At 44.7% G+C, this 16,787-nt stretch overlaps 1 non-coding gene and 2 pseudogenes across 2 annotated transcripts in view; all 3 read right to left on the reverse strand.

The window, feature by feature from the left end:
- Positions 1-16,787, reverse strand: part of LOC100347036 (uncharacterized) — an 876,288-nt gene that overhangs the window by 1,337 nt on the left and 858,164 nt on the right. The window lies entirely within an intron of this gene.
- Positions 4,282-5,285, reverse strand: LOC138847848 (protein LYRIC pseudogene; annotated as a pseudogene).
- LOC149121319 (protein LYRIC pseudogene) lies at positions 5,385-5,876 on the reverse strand (annotated as a pseudogene). The gene has a single exon (XR_016223675.1). The product of XR_016223675.1 is annotated as a protein LYRIC pseudogene (transcript).

Below are 16,787 nucleotides of genomic sequence, written 5' to 3' on the forward strand. Positions count from 1 at the left end.
GAGCTACATGGTTCCAAATCCAGGAACCAGGAGCTTCTCTGGGTCTTCCACATGGGTGCAGGGGCCCAAGTACTTGGGCCTTCTTCCAGGATGGAGAGCAATGTGGTTTCCTTTTCGAAGTCCTGCAGTTGCTCAGACACCAGTCAGCTTCCCAGAGTAAAGCATAAGTCACTGGATGGGTGTGGAATTCCCTCTCTGCTAAAGCTGCGAGTGGCAGTCATTTTTTTTCTACCTTCATTTGGTAAGATGGAGGCAGAGGCTCAGAATGAGCAGCTGGTTGCACTGCATGACAGACCACAACTGTGTTCCTGCCTTCTCTCCTCTTGCCCCACAGAATCTTCATTGTTTTGTCACTTCTCCACCAAAAACACCTGCCCCTGGAACTGTGGTCCTTCCTTTGTTCTTTTTATAACCCAGAGCAGCTGAAGTCAGCACGGCTATGCCCTATTTAGACATCTTGGATCTCCATCTGAATGCATTTCTGCCATGTTGTTTTGATTACTACAACTTTGGAAAAATGTCCAACATCTCTGCTTAAAAATGCACATTTACACCACATTGTGGTATTCCCTCCCATGTTAGATTGGCTATTATCAGAAAGATGAGAGAAAACAGGTGTTGGTCAGAATGTGGAGAAAAATGAACCCCTACACACTCTTGGTGGTATATGTTAGGATAGCTATTTTGTTGTATAACATGAATATTACTCAAAAAATTAAAGATAAAAATACCATACAATCTAGCAATCCCACTATGGGGAACACCCTCAAAGGAAATTAAATCCTGATGTTGAAGGGATATTTGCACTCACATGCTTATTGCTGAATTATTCACAACAGCTAAGAAACAATATACCAGTCCATCAGTGGTTGAAAGGATATTTAAAGGGATATATGTTTATATTCAGCTTTTAAAATTTGAGACAACATGGATGAACCAAAATGACACCAGGGTAAATGATACAGACCAGGGATAGAGTAACCAATATCATCTCTCTCACTTATGTGAGAAATCTAAAACATCCAGTCTCATGGAAGAGTAGTGGCTCGATCAAGGGAAGTGGTGGGAAGGGAAAAGGGAGACATGAGTCATTTGGTATCAAGTTACAGTTAGATAAGAGGAATAAGTTCTGATGCTCTACCACATAGCAAGTTGACTATAGTAAACAGTAATGAACTGGCCAAAAGAGAGGATTTCAAGTGCCCTCACCATATACCTCACCATATACCATATACCACAGTTGTTAACATACCTATTAGCTCAGGTATATGGTGAGGGCATTTGGTATGTTAACAACTGTGACTCAAGAAGTATACATATTATGTACTTTATATACATAGGGGTTCAGGAGCATAGTAATACTTCCCATTGTACCCTCCTTCTTGCACACCCTCTTACCCTCCTTCCTCCTTCCTTATTTTTTCTTTTAATTTTTACGACATCCTTTCAGTTTATTTTATAATCATAAGGTTAACCCTCAACTAAGAATTCAAGAAACAGTAAGAAGAAATAAACATTGTTGAGCAACAGTAGAGACAAGGGCTATAAATAATCATCAAATCTCAAAATGATAATTTTGCTAAAATACATTATGTTTTTGGTACTGTTTGATCTTCCACAGATTAGGGAATACATATGATATTCATCTTCTTGAGACTAGCTTATTTTACTAAGTACAATGGTTTCCAGTTGCATCAATTTTTTACAGCTGAGTAGTATTCCATAGTGTGTGTGTGTGTGTGTGTGTATTTAGTCATTGATGTTGGACATCTGGGTTGATTCCTCATCTTTGCTATGGTGACTTGAGCTGCAATAAATATGGAGGTAAAGATAACACATTTATATGCTTATTTTATTTCATTTGCATAAATTCCCAGGATTGGATGGCTGTCATATAGTATATCTATTTTCAGCTTTCTGAGGAATCTCCATACTGTCTTCCACAATGGCTGAATTAGTTTGCCTTCCCACCAACAGTCAATAATAGTACCTTTTTCTCCATATCCTCACTAGCATTATTGGTTTTTGATTTATATGTGAGATTGATTTTAACTGGGGAGAGGTGAAACCTCATTGTGATTTTTATTTTTATTTCCTTGATGGCTGGCATGCACAATTTTAATGACAAAGGGAGAAAGAGCTTGAATTTTTGAAATGATATATCAGAACCACATTGTTTCTAAAAGCAGTGCTTTTACAGCAGTTCCCTTTTATGTCCAGATAGTGGAAGTAGCTGTATTGTGAGGTCTGCCACAAAGCTGTCAAAGACCTAGATGCTCTGGACAACAAATAGAAAACACAGTATGTAAAGAGATTTGAGATATAATCATATGTGGGTGTTAGATTTTTCAATTATTATGTTCCAAATGAAAGTTTAGAACACTCATGGCTGGAACCCTAGCATTTCACATAGTTCTAGGCATTGTTGACCTAGACTATTTGATTGGTGAATGTCTGAATGACTGTTTTTAAATAAAATCCAGCATTCATGTAGCTGTCAGGTTTTTTTTTTTAAATCAAACACCTACACATCTGGTTTTAAAAACACTGGATTAGATGACAAGGCAATGAAAATCAAGAGGAAACTTCTCCAAGTACTTGAGACTAGAGTGGTGACCCTTTGGTAGTGGAATTCCTGGCATGGTAGTATATGGCCTTCAGCCAAATAAATTTAAATTTATTTTATTTTAAATTTATTTTATTTAAATCTGTAAGGTCACCATGCTAATACCTCTCTATACCAGTTATCAAGATACATGGTGATGTGTCAGTATTGGAGAATTTGAGAAGAAATAGGTTGTTACTGTAGTCAACACGAAATAACTTCAGAACAGTGTTCTTTGTTAAAAAAAAAATTACAAACTGAGGCATGGAATGTCAGACCAACAGCTTTGCAAGGCTTCTGAGAAATCTTTCACATTATTTTTTTCTATTTGCTGAATTTATTTAAGCAAATCGATTTAGAAATACCATAAAATTAAACAAAACTTCTGACATATAAACAACTGGCATGTTCCTGAAACAAATGCTAACACCTGATAAAAGTTAATCCTTGTTTAGGAAAGCTGTCCATTAATAAGGTCAGTCTTCAGCAAAACTAAAACCATCCTCTTTCTTTAGCTTTCCTAGTCTGACAAGGCAATGCCATCAAAACACAAAGACAATGCTGGATGGACAGATCAGTAGCATTGCTTACAGCTGTTAAATAAGTTCATTCTTGGTGCCACATAAAAACAGATTAGCCAATCACATTAAATAAAACATGACTTTTTTCTTTCTCACAAGTCACTAAGTGGTGTTAATTATGGTCCTTGTCAATCACTTTTGGTAAAGGCTATTTACAGTGTAAATAATTTAAACCATTAAATCATTTACAGTGTACATGGCTGAACATGTGTGTGTGAATGATTTCAAATTTAAAGTAAAAAATTACTAGCAACTAAGAGTTGATGCTGTAAGAAAAGGAATTGCTTGGGAAAGGAAAATGTGAGCTGAATTTTACCTGAAAGTTTTCAAGGCATAAACAAGAGCATGTGAGTCTGAACTTTAAATGTATATAAAAGAAATACAATAGTTTTCCTTTATTAATTTCAAATATACTGTATTTTGAACGATTCAAGTAATGCAAGGCTATCAGAAATAACTTCATAAGCCATACAAGTATTAACTACATTTTCAATGTCTGAATTAAGAACGTTTTAAAAATTGTAGACTAAACCATGACAGTTTAGTTAAATAAATGATAAATGACTTTTTATTTGTACTTGTGATTCTTTTAATACAAATTGCTACCAACAAATATGTAAAGATATGTCAGATTACGCATTTAAACAAAGTACTTTGATTTAAACATAAAATAGATCCAAATGGTGCAAGTTTGTGCATAAGATCCCAGGAGTTGCCTGCTAACTTGAAGACAATCCTTTCTCTAATCAGAATCCATTATTCCTCAGCTGCAGATGAGATAGGGCACCATCTGTTGTAAACAGGGCACTGTTGTAAAGCCAGGATAATAGTCTTAAATTAAAATAATTCTCATTCAATGAAAAGACTTTCCCAAGTCTCTTCCAGCACTGTACGTAGAATAGTTTTCTGATCTCTTAATTTCATAAATTAACTTTCTTTGATTCCATTTTTATGGTGGTTGAGTTCAGTTTTGTTTTAAAAATTGGTTTAAGTTTATATAAAACTCTGTACATATCCACAAATTATTGCATAAACAGCATAATTTTCAAGACAGTGTTTGCAAACACATGTCCAATACAGGGAAAGAAAAAACACTCAGTTTTCCCATCTGGCTTTTTTCTTCTTTTTTATTTGTTTGGGATATTCCTTGGTTCCAGACTTGGTCTGGGCAGGAGGCACACTACTTTGCTTCATATTTGACTTGGATTTATCTGTCTGGCACTTGGGAAGAGTTCTTGTCAGAATCATCTTTTGATAAGCTAACCGATGACTCGGTAGAAACCGCAGGTGGAAGCGTCTTGATGGGGTGACTGTTTTGACAAGTACTTCAGGTGGATCACTAGTGCTTACAGTCTTCGAGGAAAAAACCTTGTCATGTTTTGGATGGGATTTAGAGGTATTCACTGGAAGCTCTTCTCTAATTTCCTTTTCTAATTCTTCTGTGTCCTGTGCAAGAGTTATCTTCCACCTTGCTGCTTCTTTTTCTTTTTCATCTTTTTCTTTTTCCACTTGGAAGAGCTCCCTCTCCCTTTTCTTTATCATCATCTGAAATGTTGTGATCATCAGGAATTGGTTCTTGAGACTTCAGAAGTGAAGCTCTTTCTTCATCTACCCAGATCCCCCATTCTCCTGCTGGTGCATTCCAATCAGAGCCGGGATCTGCAGAAGACAGACCATCAATGTCAGAAAATATTGAGCGGTCACTCCAATTCCTTCCCCAGTCTTTTCCATTTGCAGTAGCATCTCCAGTGTCCTGACTCCAAGCAGATGGCTCAGTTTTCCTCTTGCCTGCAGTAGTAGGTGAAATAGCTTTCCACTTCTCCTCACTTGCACTGATCTGTGAGGAGGGCTTTATCAATTTTTTCATTCCAGCTTACTCCATTGACAGTGAGGCTTTCATTTAATCCTGAAGAAACCTGAGGTGTGGAATCTCCTTTTCCAGACTTAAAGTTGCTAACTTGAACATCTAGATGAGAATCAGCTTTATCCTTCTTGGAACCAACAGGAAATGATGCAGTTGCAAGTTGCTTGGTGGGAACTGTGGTGATATTTTCTATCCCAGGGACAGTTGAATCCAATGAACCAGAATCAGTCAACATTTTATCACATTTACGCTGCTGTCATTTCTCTCTGACTAATTTTAGTTTCCCAGGCTCCTTCATCAACTTCCTTTCCATCATGGCGAGGACTGTTTTGCACTACTTCAGCACTGACTTTGCTTTCTTGTCTCTCTCTCGTGGCTGTTTTGCTGTTCTACTTCGAGGAGTTCGAACAACTTCACCCTCAGCCACTTCAATGGTCCGTCCATTTGGTCTGGGCTTCTCGGGCAGTTTCTTCCGGTTCTTCTTCTTGCGCCCCTCGTTTTTGAGGTTCTTCAGCAAGGCTAGGTCGTCAGGGCTGAGGCTGGCGAGGCCGCCAACTCCCTTTTGAGCGGCGGGCTCCTCCATTTCTTGCGGGCGCCAGCACAAGCCGCGGCCCAGCCTTAGCATCGCAGGAAGAGCAGCAGCAGCCCGAGCGCTCCCATGCACCACCAGGATCACCCAGCCCAGGTACCGCTTCAGCTCCAGGCCCAGGTCGAGGCCCAGTTTGGTGCGCAGAAAGCCCAGGAGGGCCGGGAGCATTTCCTGCATCCGGGCAGAGCCCTCCTTGGACTGCTGGGCCAGCTCATCCTGCCAGCTCCCTGCAACCATCTTCCCTCCTGGCAGAGGGACTTGCAGGATGATGCTGGGGCATAGAGATGCCATTTAAGAGTCAGGGGGAAGGGCGGAGGGCCGGGCCGGATAGCCTCAGGCAAACACATCGCTGTCACTCCTCCTGCCAGAGCCAGGAATCTGGCGCCACAGCTAGGGCAGATGGGGCGCCCAGTTCTCCCCTAGTCAGCCTCACTCCGCCACAGCCAGGAGGAGAAGGGCAGACGGGAGCGAGCGTCTCCAGTACCAGCCCTTAAGTGGCATCTCGATGCCAGCGCCAGGCCCCACTGACCTCCCTTGGCGGAACAATCGGAATCTATCACTTTATAAAGGCCTGGTCAATGATGCGACTTACACTGGAGCAGTGTGACCCTTGGAGTTATTGGTTTCAATGCACTGAGTAAATTTATCTGGAAAATGTCAAAGAATGATAATAAATTAACTGAAGAAAGACCTGAGAAGTTGTGGATCAGGACCAACATGAGGACTATCTATTGATTGATGAGAAGCAGAGGCTAATCCAAGGCAGGGATGAACTTCAGACCCAGGACTGGCCTGCTCATGAGGCCCAGGGCCACCCATGTTAGCCATCTTGGGCATGGCTCCATGAACTACTCTGATAGGACAAATCACTCAAGATTTTGCAGATTCTTGAAGTTGCCTGTTCTGACCTAGAGCTGAGAGCTCCAGGATTATCCCTCTTCACACAAGCCGCTGACAGCAGTGCTGATAAACAAGGTGTTGCCTGAAGAAGTAATCAACTTGACCAAGAGATATTTCGAAAACAGCAAAGGCACTGTTTTATGCACAGCCAACCAGATTCAAAAAAGAAAAAGACTGTGTCTACCTGAAAATGTTATCAGATGTTGGAGTGTGGATGAGAATTTTGACTGCATCTACAGGATGGGTTATCAAGAAGGGGAGACAGCACTCCTGGGCACATGTGAGAACTGCTTCCTACCTGAGGAGTGTCTGCTGCTTCAGGGGAGACTCATTTTAACCTTAGGGCCTTATAACTGAGTCAGCCCCACCAAGTTCATCTGGGATAATCCCCCTTACTTAAAGCCAATTGATTATGGACTTTGATCATATCTACAGAAGACCATCATAGCAACCTACATTAGTGTTTTACTGAATAACTGGAGATTGGAACCAATCAAGATAACTCATAAAAGGGACCATCACCAAAATTTCCCTTCATTCCACTTCTCTTCTCAGATGAGCACTGCTGCAACAAACCCTTAATGAAAACTTTATGTCTTGGTCCTCAACTAAGCAAGGTTTTTTCCATGGGTAAATTTTATTTAGAAAGGTTCTGTATGACAACATTATTCACATTTGACATTTTTCCTCATTAAAAGCAATTTATAATCCAAATCAATTTACAGATTCAATGTAATCACAATCAAAGTTTCACAAAAGTTATTCTCAGCTTTCAAACAAATGACCCTAAAATTCATATGGATCACAAGAGACCTTGAATAGCTAAAGCAATCCTAAATAATAAAAATGAAGCTGGAGTCATCACAATACCAGATTTCAAGACATATTACATATTCAGGGCAGTTATAATCAAAACAGCTTGGTACTACCACAAGAATAGACATGTGGACAAATGGAACATACTAGTAACTCCAGAAATTAATTCACACATCTACAATCAAGTAAACTTTAACAAACTAAAATCACTCCTGGGAGTGTCTTTGGGTGTTGGGGTAATTGGATCTCTGCATGCAGAAATATGAAAGAAAACCCTTAACTTACATCTTATACAAAAGTCAACTCACAATGGAACAAGGATCTAAATCTAAGACCTGATGCCATCAAATTACCAGAGGAAAGGTTGGGGAAAACACTGAAAGACATTCACATAGGTAAAGACATCTTGAACAAGACCCTGGAAGCATAGGCAATAATGGCAAAAATACACAAATGGGGTTACATCAAGCTAAGAAGCTTATGCACAGAAAGGAAATGCTCAACAAAATAAAGAGGCAACCAACAGACTTGGAAAAAATATTCACAAACTATACATCTGATAAAAGGCTAATATCCAGCATATATAAGGAGCTCAAAAAATCAACAACAAAACAAATAATCTAGTTAGGGAATAAGGATGTGAACAGGCATTTTTCAAAGGGTGACATACAAATGGCCTACAGGCATAAGATGCTCAAAATCACTAGGCATCAGAAAAATGCAAAGAACAACCACCATGAGGTTTCACCTTACCCCAAAGGAAATCCTGGTGTGGGACTGACTGGCCAGAGTGTCCAGGGCAACAGACAACCACAGAGGACTGTGCCCCGACAGACAGCCCTGGGGGTCAGGAATGCCTCACCATCCAGAACCCTCAGGAATGGTAACCAGCAAGTGCTTTTGTTGAGGGATGAAGGCTCTGACCCAGAAGGGCAGTGCCCGCCTTGCCCACTGTCCACAGTGTGGCATTCACCTTCTGAGAGCCTGGGCTGCTTATGAGAGGCCTACAAAAGGTTTCCAATGCAAAAATTACCTCAGATGGTCTGCAATGACACGAGGATTCCCCAGTCTGTTGCCTCTCGAAATAGCAAGTCCATTATGTCATAGTTAATACACAAACATAACGATAAACACAGCTGTTTCAGAATCACTTCTTCTGTGTTAAATGTGCATGCAAACAGCAGGTCCCTGCTATGGTTTCTGTGAGCAGACCAAGTCTGGGTTAAACCCACACAAAGCCTGCTGATGCTGAAGGAGATTTCTGAGCATGTTTTCTGTTGTGCTTGAAAGATGTTCATTTGTGAAAAACTACTCAGGGCTTGACCAGTCAGCCTCCTGTGAATGCAGCAGCCACTAAGGACAGAAAATTGTCACCTGAGCTGTCTATCTCCAGCACTTGTCCTAAAGGGCCAATGTCCCCAAGACCGTGTCTTGTCACCGTGCAGATATGGGTATTTGTTGAGTGAGCCCCACTGGACTTTAAGTCTTGCTTAGTGCAGGATAGGCCATAACCATTTCTGCATTGGCTGGAATTGATTTGGTCCACAGCGAAGTTTGTTCTCCTTACTCAGCACCCTGTCCTTCAGGGCTATGCAGTTTGAAAAGTGACCCTTCAGCGGGAGCTGCAATATTAAGCTTAATTTCAGGGTCATCACCTCCAACTGGGAACTCCTGCCATACAGCCACAAATAAAAACAGCTTGAGTCCACTGAACACGGTGTAGTGCTGAGAAACAAATCCGGGTTCCCTTACAGAAATATCCCCCGACCTCAGAATTCTGGCATCTTTACTCACTATGCCACAGCGCTGGTCCCTGGAATTCTGGCATCTTTTACACTAAGGATGATTGATTGATTTAGTTAGTAAAGTGACGCAGTTTATTTTGGTTTCCTGGTCATGGCAGGGCATTGCTGCACCCCTCAGGGCTGAGTCCTCCCCCTGAGAGGGTGCGCACTCCTTGGAAGAGGGCTCTGGGGACCGGATCCAGCAGAGGGTTGCAGGGGAAGAAGCACAAGTCAGAGTTCTGGAATGTGGGGAGAGTCCTGGGATGTGGGGAGAGGGGCGAGCCAGAGAGCTGGTGCAGACTCCTGCATAGACTGCGGTGGCACAATTCTGAGATGTGGTCTGCACTGCCGTCTGCAGGGGCACCGCATGGAGGGCAGGAGCAGCCCGCCACGGCTCCAAGTCCATTGGGCATCGGGGCCTGCCCTGCCTTCCCCCGGCATGGGAGGACCAGCCACACTCAGCAGCTTACCCAGCCAGCAGGCGGAGCCTCACCCAGCTCCCAGAAGCTGTTGAACTCCTTCTGGCCCAGGAAGAGTTGGGCACTTCATGCACAAGGTGCAGCCGGAGCTCCAGCTCCAGTGACATCAACACCTCCAGTGCATCAGTTCAGCGTCCATGCCACCCAGGGCGTGCACTGGTGGTAGGGTCCCGGGGCACCGCAAGACAAAGGGCCTATTCCTGGCTATAGCGCCACCACCTGCTGCAGGTGTGGGCTCTCAGCACCCGAAGCAGCCTGGTAGGAAAGGGCTGGAGAGAGTGTGGTGGCCCAAAGACCACAAGTGCCAGAACAGTATAGAGGCTGGGGCAGTCCTGACGGAGGCCCCGGTGGCCGCAGCCCACCATCCAGGCCAGGGCCGTGTACCACTGCAAACTCCATAGTGCGTGGGCACAGTAGGTTAGCAAGGTGGACTGTGGCTTCGGGGCTGGGCGGTAGCCCTCAGTGAACAACAGGTGGTAGGCAATGGGGGGTCAGGGCAAGAACCCTGCGCCATCCCCACCCACCCCTGGCCTGGCCAGCTGCTGCTCTGTGACCGGGAGCCTGGCCCTTGAAGTTCCTGCAGTTCAGCTGTGCTGCAGTTGATTTCTCAACAATGTTGCAGTGGATTCGTTTCTGAGAGGAGGAGCGTGGTGGGGGCAAGAGGCACGGAGTCACCACATAGACCCCGGGAGTTGGGTGAAAGCAGGTTTGAGGCAAGCAGCCCGCAGACTCGTTTATTTCAGTTGGTACAACATCTTATATAGCCAAGACCAGCCAATCTGGTCAAGGGGCGGTCTATGCCCCAACCAATCACAGCCTGTTGCCAGGCAGTTTCCAAACCCATCCAATCACAGCCTATTGCCAGGCAGTTTCAAATCCATCCAATCACAGCCTGTTGCCAGGCAGTTTCCATTGCCAGGTGGGTTTCAAAGCCATTCCTGAGTAACTGACGTTGGCTTGCCAGTGGCCACCTTGGCATGGCCTTCTCATTCCACACACAGCTGCACTAAAGGAAAGTGGAACCCCACTCCTTTTCCCATCTGGCCCAGGACACACTGAGCTCCGCCCTCCTGCAAATCCCACAGGCACAACTCTCTAAGGCTTTTGCTTTGGTTGTTTGTGGATAACTTTAATAAAGGTCATTTAAGAGCAGTGTAAGGGGTCAGCGCTGTGGTGTAGTGGGTTAAGGCTCCACCTGCAGCGCTGGCATCCATGTAGGGGCTGGTTTGAGTCCCGGTTCTCTCTCCCTCTCCCTCTATGTAACTCTGCCCCTGAAATAAATAAATAAATCTTTTGAAAAAAGGAAAGTGTCAGTTTTTAAGGACTCCAGAAGTGAGATTAAAATCAACCATTTAGACAGGGTTTTTAGTGCATATGTGCATATATCAACTTACATTGTGTGCTATTTTAGTGTTTGGGGAAAATGAAAATATTATCTTTAGCATAATAGATATGTCTTATTTTAAGTGTAAAAAATAACAAATGCTGGTGAAGATGTGGGGGAAAGTTACCCTGATACACTTTTGATGGGAATGTAAACTTGCATAACCATTATGGAAGAAAGTAAGAGGAATCCACAGAAAACTGAAAATAGATCTAGCATATGACCCAGTTATCCCACACCCAGGAATTTACCCACTGGAAATGAATCAACATATGAAAGTTTTCTGTACCCCTCATGTTTATTCCAGCTCAGCTCACAATAGCTAAGATGTGGAATTAACCCCAGATATCCATCAACTGACGACTGGATAAAGAAATTGTATGTATAGGTGATGGAATACCACTCATCCATTGAAAATAATCTTTTCTTTTGCAACAAAAATGATGCAATACAAGACCATTATGCTAAGTGAAATAAAGAAGTTAATAAAACACAAATATCATGTTTCCCTGATCTGTAGTAACTAATATACAGAGTACAAAAAGTAATTCATAGGTGCATATTTGTTAATCTGAGATTCAATTATTTTTATAGCCCTAATCTATACTCCTGAAGAGCAATTGTTTTTCTACTTAGTATTTATTGAATCCTTTATTTAATGAAACGTTAAGCTTGTGATTACAAAATAAATTTAAATTATGCCATTGTGAAAATTTAAAAGAAAAATAATACAGAGGAGGGAAGCTGGGAGTGAGGGAAAAATGGTAGGGTAGGAAATAACATCATGCTCTTAAAATTGAATATATGTGAAATGCATGAAATTGGTTCCCCTTATATAAAAATTGAAGAAAAATATCAACTTATATGTAAACTGTTGTTTGTGCATTCTGTTCATTTTAGCTATATGGATTATTAACTGATTTGTTTGTATTTAGTGCTGTCCTTATGGTGGATGTTTTATGCCTGTTCTCAGCACCTCTGACTACTATATAATTTAGTTTCCCTTTTTCATGTCTACTTTTCAAGAAATAATTGAAATAATTTACCTTTTATTGGGTAAAGAGTCCTGTAAGTATCAGGTTAAATTGTTAATCATGTCATTCAAGTCTTCCATATCCACTTTTCCATTGTCCAGTTTTTAATCAATTTGAGAGTGGGATGTTGAAATTTCCAACTATGATCATGGTTTAACTATTTCTCCTTAAATTTCTTCTTAAATTTCTATTAGATCTTTTTTGCTTTATGTAATTTGAAGCTCTATTATTAGCTACATAATGTTTGGAATAGTTATGAACTTTTGGTGAATTAGTAACCTTTATCATTATGTAAAAAAATGAGTCACCTACACAAGACATCTCTATACACACATCCCTCACACATCTTTGAGTCACCATCATATTGCAATCAAGCCCTCCCCAACCCACTAACACATGCTATGAAATAGCTGCATCTCAAACTTACTAAAGAATTCCTGTCTTGTCAGTCTAATGGACACTATTGGCCATGCCCTTTTTCTTTAAATGAAATCTCCCACAGTCTTCCACACACCTCTCAGTTTTTCTTCTCTACCTCTATTGCTGCCCCTTGTAAATCTGGTTTCCTTTCTGTCCTTCCCTGGCCTGTGGGCACAAAGGCAGTGAGAAGGCCCCTGAGGACTGACAGTTGACTGCATGCTGAGTCAGCAACATCTGCTCTCCCTCTGGCTCACAGGTCGTGGCAACGCCACACCCAGGATGCCCAATCCCAGAGGTCCAGCTCTAGGTGTCTGGAGGCCTAGTACTGCTCAGGGCTTATAAAGGGTCTGGTGGATGCTGAGCTACTGCCCAGGGTGGCCACGGCCTGAACTGCAGCTCATGTGGACCCATGGTGCCTTGGCTACCACACAGGCCTCTCATGAGGACCCCAAAGGGTGCATCAGCAGAAGGCAACAAAATCAGTAGCAAGAAGTTTTCTGAATATATATTAACTTTTTCTCACAATAGATATATAAACATTTATAACTTTAGATTCAATTTCAAAAATGGCTGTAATTCTCAACTGGCTCTCAAAATTGTCAGATCATCAACAATCCTCTCTGATGAGCCCACTGTCATGCAGCCCAGCCACCACTGGCCTCAGGGACTCCCACCCCTTCACCTTTACCCTAAGGCTCTCAGGTACTCTGCACACCTGTGCTAAGGCAGGCCATTGGCCTGAGCCCTGAGTGTAAGCTGAGGGCACAGGACTGCCTCCTGTCTCTGGGTCCTGGGCACTCCTGCTTTATGGGTGATGGGGAGATGTGAGGAAGGTCCCCAGGCTCCAGCACCAGGTGGGGCCCACTGCAAACCTGAGCAGTGCTGTCTTCAGACCTGAAACTGGCTGGGGACTCCTTGGCTACGAGAAGCCACTCTGGACCCCTCTCAGATCCCACCCCTCACCATGGGCATGAACCTGCACCTTATCCAGGTCCAAGGGCTCAGCAAGTCTTGGTCTCACTTGTGTATGGCAACAGCAAGAAGAAGGGAAAGTGAGTTATGGTGGACTGCCTGGAGGAGGTGTGTTTGTCAGTGGGGGAGAGCTGGTCACAGAAACCATGCTTCTCTGCTCTGCCTTCCCACTGCCCAGATCTTCATGGGTCCTGTGTGGCTTGAAGACACTTTCCACAAACCATGCCCAGCTTCAGCCAAGAGCCGAGAGCACCCTTGCCACATGGCTGTCAGGGTCTGTATTCCAGCTGGCTTCTCCAGGATGGAAGGCAAAAGCAGATCAGGGTGCCTGCAAGGACAATTTCACTCTGTTGCAAACTCTCAACATCAGGAAGGAGCTGGCTGGGCTCTGGAGGGGGCCTCGCAGCTCTGCCTGCTCCCTGGCTGGGCTTGGAGAGGGGCACCTTGGAAGAGCAGTCACATGGAGGGGCAGAGCTGTTCCTAGGAACACCTCTGCGTGTCCACTAGGGGCAGGAGGCATGGACCCTGCTGCCTGCATCCTGTAGAGTATGAGGGAGCTCTGCTCCAGGCTCATCCTTGCTGGGGAAAGCACATGGTCCCTCTCCCAGCACACTGAGTGTGACACTCCCCCTTGCTGCCTGACACATGACCAGCATGTCCCTCCTCCACAGGCTGGCTGCCATCTCTGTGGATCACTGGCCTTGGAGCTGGCAGTGTATGGCCAGGCATGTATCGGACTAGGAAGTTGGTGAAGTCTACATATTAAACAGAAAACCTAGAGCCCTGGATTCTGGTTTGGTGATGGAGAGCATTGGAAAGGGTCCTGTGTTGCACACTGAGTGTGACCACAGGGTTGGGAGGGTCAACACAGTGCCCATACCCCCTCACTGGGAATTCCCCAGGGTCTCGTTCCACCCCCAGCCATCACATTTCTTTTCCCACTGCCCGCTGTCTCCATCTCTGCAGACCAGCCATAGCATGGGTTGTCAATGCAAACCCTAACTCTTCTTTTTGTGAGATATAAAAATTAATGAACATTTGCCAATGTGGACAGGACCACTGAGGACTAGGTTCTGGGTGGCCAGGGCCTGGTGATGCTGGTTTCAGGAAGATGTGGAGCAGAGAGGGAGGGGAGTTTTCTCTGTTACAGTGCTATGAACATAGTCTTCTAACCACATGCATTAGCACTGTGGGACAGTGTCCTGGAGAGGCAGGTGAACGTGGAGTAGTACTGACCTGAGATGGAGTTCAGTCTGCACACAACTTGGGAACCACATTGACAGGCAGTTCTGAGGGCTTCTGTTTATAGCTAAACTCACCGAGTGCTTGTTAGGATGAGTCTAGAATCAGAGAGATTAGCAGATGGGACTACCTCATGGAGACCTATGGGAGTCCTGCAGAAGGATATACTCCCAGGCTTCCTGCACAGATGGGGAAACAAGGATCAGAGATGTCAGCGACTTCATTCTCCCAGCAAGACGTGGGTCTCACCATGCTTGGGGGTAGAACTCCAAACCCCTCGATCTCATCTCTCTGTCAGGGCTCTGAGAGGTCACCCAGGCAGCAGTACTGCAGGTAACTGGGCTGATTAAGACTGATTGTTGCTGTCTCTCCAATAACACCACCTGGAGAAAACTCAGGGACCATCAGGGACCTGGGGGGCACAATGGTTGATTCCAAAAGCAGTGGGGAAGGTTTCACTGACAGCAGAGGAGCAGGTGTGTGCAGCTGTCCCCTAGCTGTGCATCTGTGCACAGCCTCTCATGTTTTCTCACTGCAGGTCAGATGAGGTGCTGGCTGCATATCTGCTGCCCAGGGCCACACTGACTCAGGAACAGCTGCTCACTGACCTCAGGCCTAACCATAATCTCCTGCTAAACCCAAAATGAGCCAGGCAGGTCACACTGCACGCTTAGGGAACTCTCTGAGTGCTCAGACAATTGAGTTGGTGGACAATGCAAGAAAGGCAGAGAAAAGGGGGCCAAGATGGGTTGTGACCCTGTATTGCCAAGAGATGAGAACAGACCTGTCCTTGGTCATCTGGGGGCTTGGTCAGGTAACAAGAATGTCAGCCTCAGAAAGCAGGCTTCTGCTGGCTATCCCCTGCTGATGCAACCCTGCACACAGATGTGGTTCTGGGTAGCCATGCCCTGCAGCTTGGGAGACCTTGTGGGAGAAGGCAGAGCTGCGTGCCACAGCAGACTGGGGACAGTGGCTCCATGGACTTAACCTGGTTCTTTCTGCGAGGTGGGGGAGACCCACAGCCCACCATGCAAGGCTGGATTTGGCTTAGACAAGTCTGTGTTACTCCTTTAAGAAGACTGATCCAGGAGGCTGTGTGAGGAATGAGCCCAGAGAGGGAGCAACAGGCAGGCACCTTCTTGGGTCCCTTCACTGCAGCCTCTGGTCAGCAATGACAGAAGGAGGGGGAGTGAAAGGTTGGTTTCTTAAGCTGCTTTGTTGCTGTCTTGATAGATATGATAGATTCTGTCTAGTCTTAACAGGTGGCCCTCTGTCCTGTCATCTTCTAACTTTTGGTTTCAATTTCCTGATGTTCTGCTCCAGGGAGCCTCACTCCCTTGCCCCCAAAATCCTCCAGGCCTGCATTAGGGAGGGAGGTGACTGATATCTCATAGTGGTGGAAGAGGCTTCCGTGTGGTCTGGGTTTCTGGAGGGGCCTGAAGGAAGGGGTGGGGCCTCCGTGACAGTGTGGGTGGAAGCAGAGGCCCTGGCTGTAACCAAGTTACATTAAGCAGAAAGGGTCACCTCCAAAGGATTAGAGAGGTCTAAGTTTTTAAAAAAGATTTTATTTATTTGAAAAAACAGAGTTACAGTTATTTAAAAGACAGATAGAGGTGCAGCCCAAGAGAGACGTCTTCTATCTTTTGGTTTATTCCGCAAATGACTGCAATGCTTGGAGCTGGGCAGATCCAGAACCAGAAGCCAGGAGCTGCCTCTGGGTGTCCCACGTGGATGCAGGAGCCCAAGGACTTGTGCCATCTTCTATTGCTTTCCCAGGCCACAGCAGAGAGCTGGATTGGAAGTGGAGCAGCTGGTCTCACACCAGCACCCATATGGGGTGCCAGCACTGTAGGTGGCAGCTTTACCTGCTACACCAAAGTGCCAGCCCCAGAACTAAGGTTTAAACAGCAGCTCTCCACACATACCCCCCACTGCCATTCATTCTGCAAGTGGCAGAGGGAGCTTCAGATTCGACATTGTGCACACAAGCCAGATCTGGCAGTAGGAGGTCATGTGCTCCAGGAAAACCCCAGAGGTAAGCAGAGCAGCTGGGGGCTGAGCAGAGATGCTGTCTCTGCTCCTGTCTGTCCCCCTGGGGGCTGTGGCTGCACAGAGCT

Source organism: Oryctolagus cuniculus, chromosome 17 (assembly GCF_051225735.1).
Source record: "Oryctolagus cuniculus isolate XC-2025 breed Fujian yellow rabbit chromosome 17, ASM5122573v1, whole genome shotgun sequence".
Classification (NCBI taxonomy): Eukaryota; Metazoa; Chordata; class Mammalia; order Lagomorpha; family Leporidae; genus Oryctolagus; species Oryctolagus cuniculus.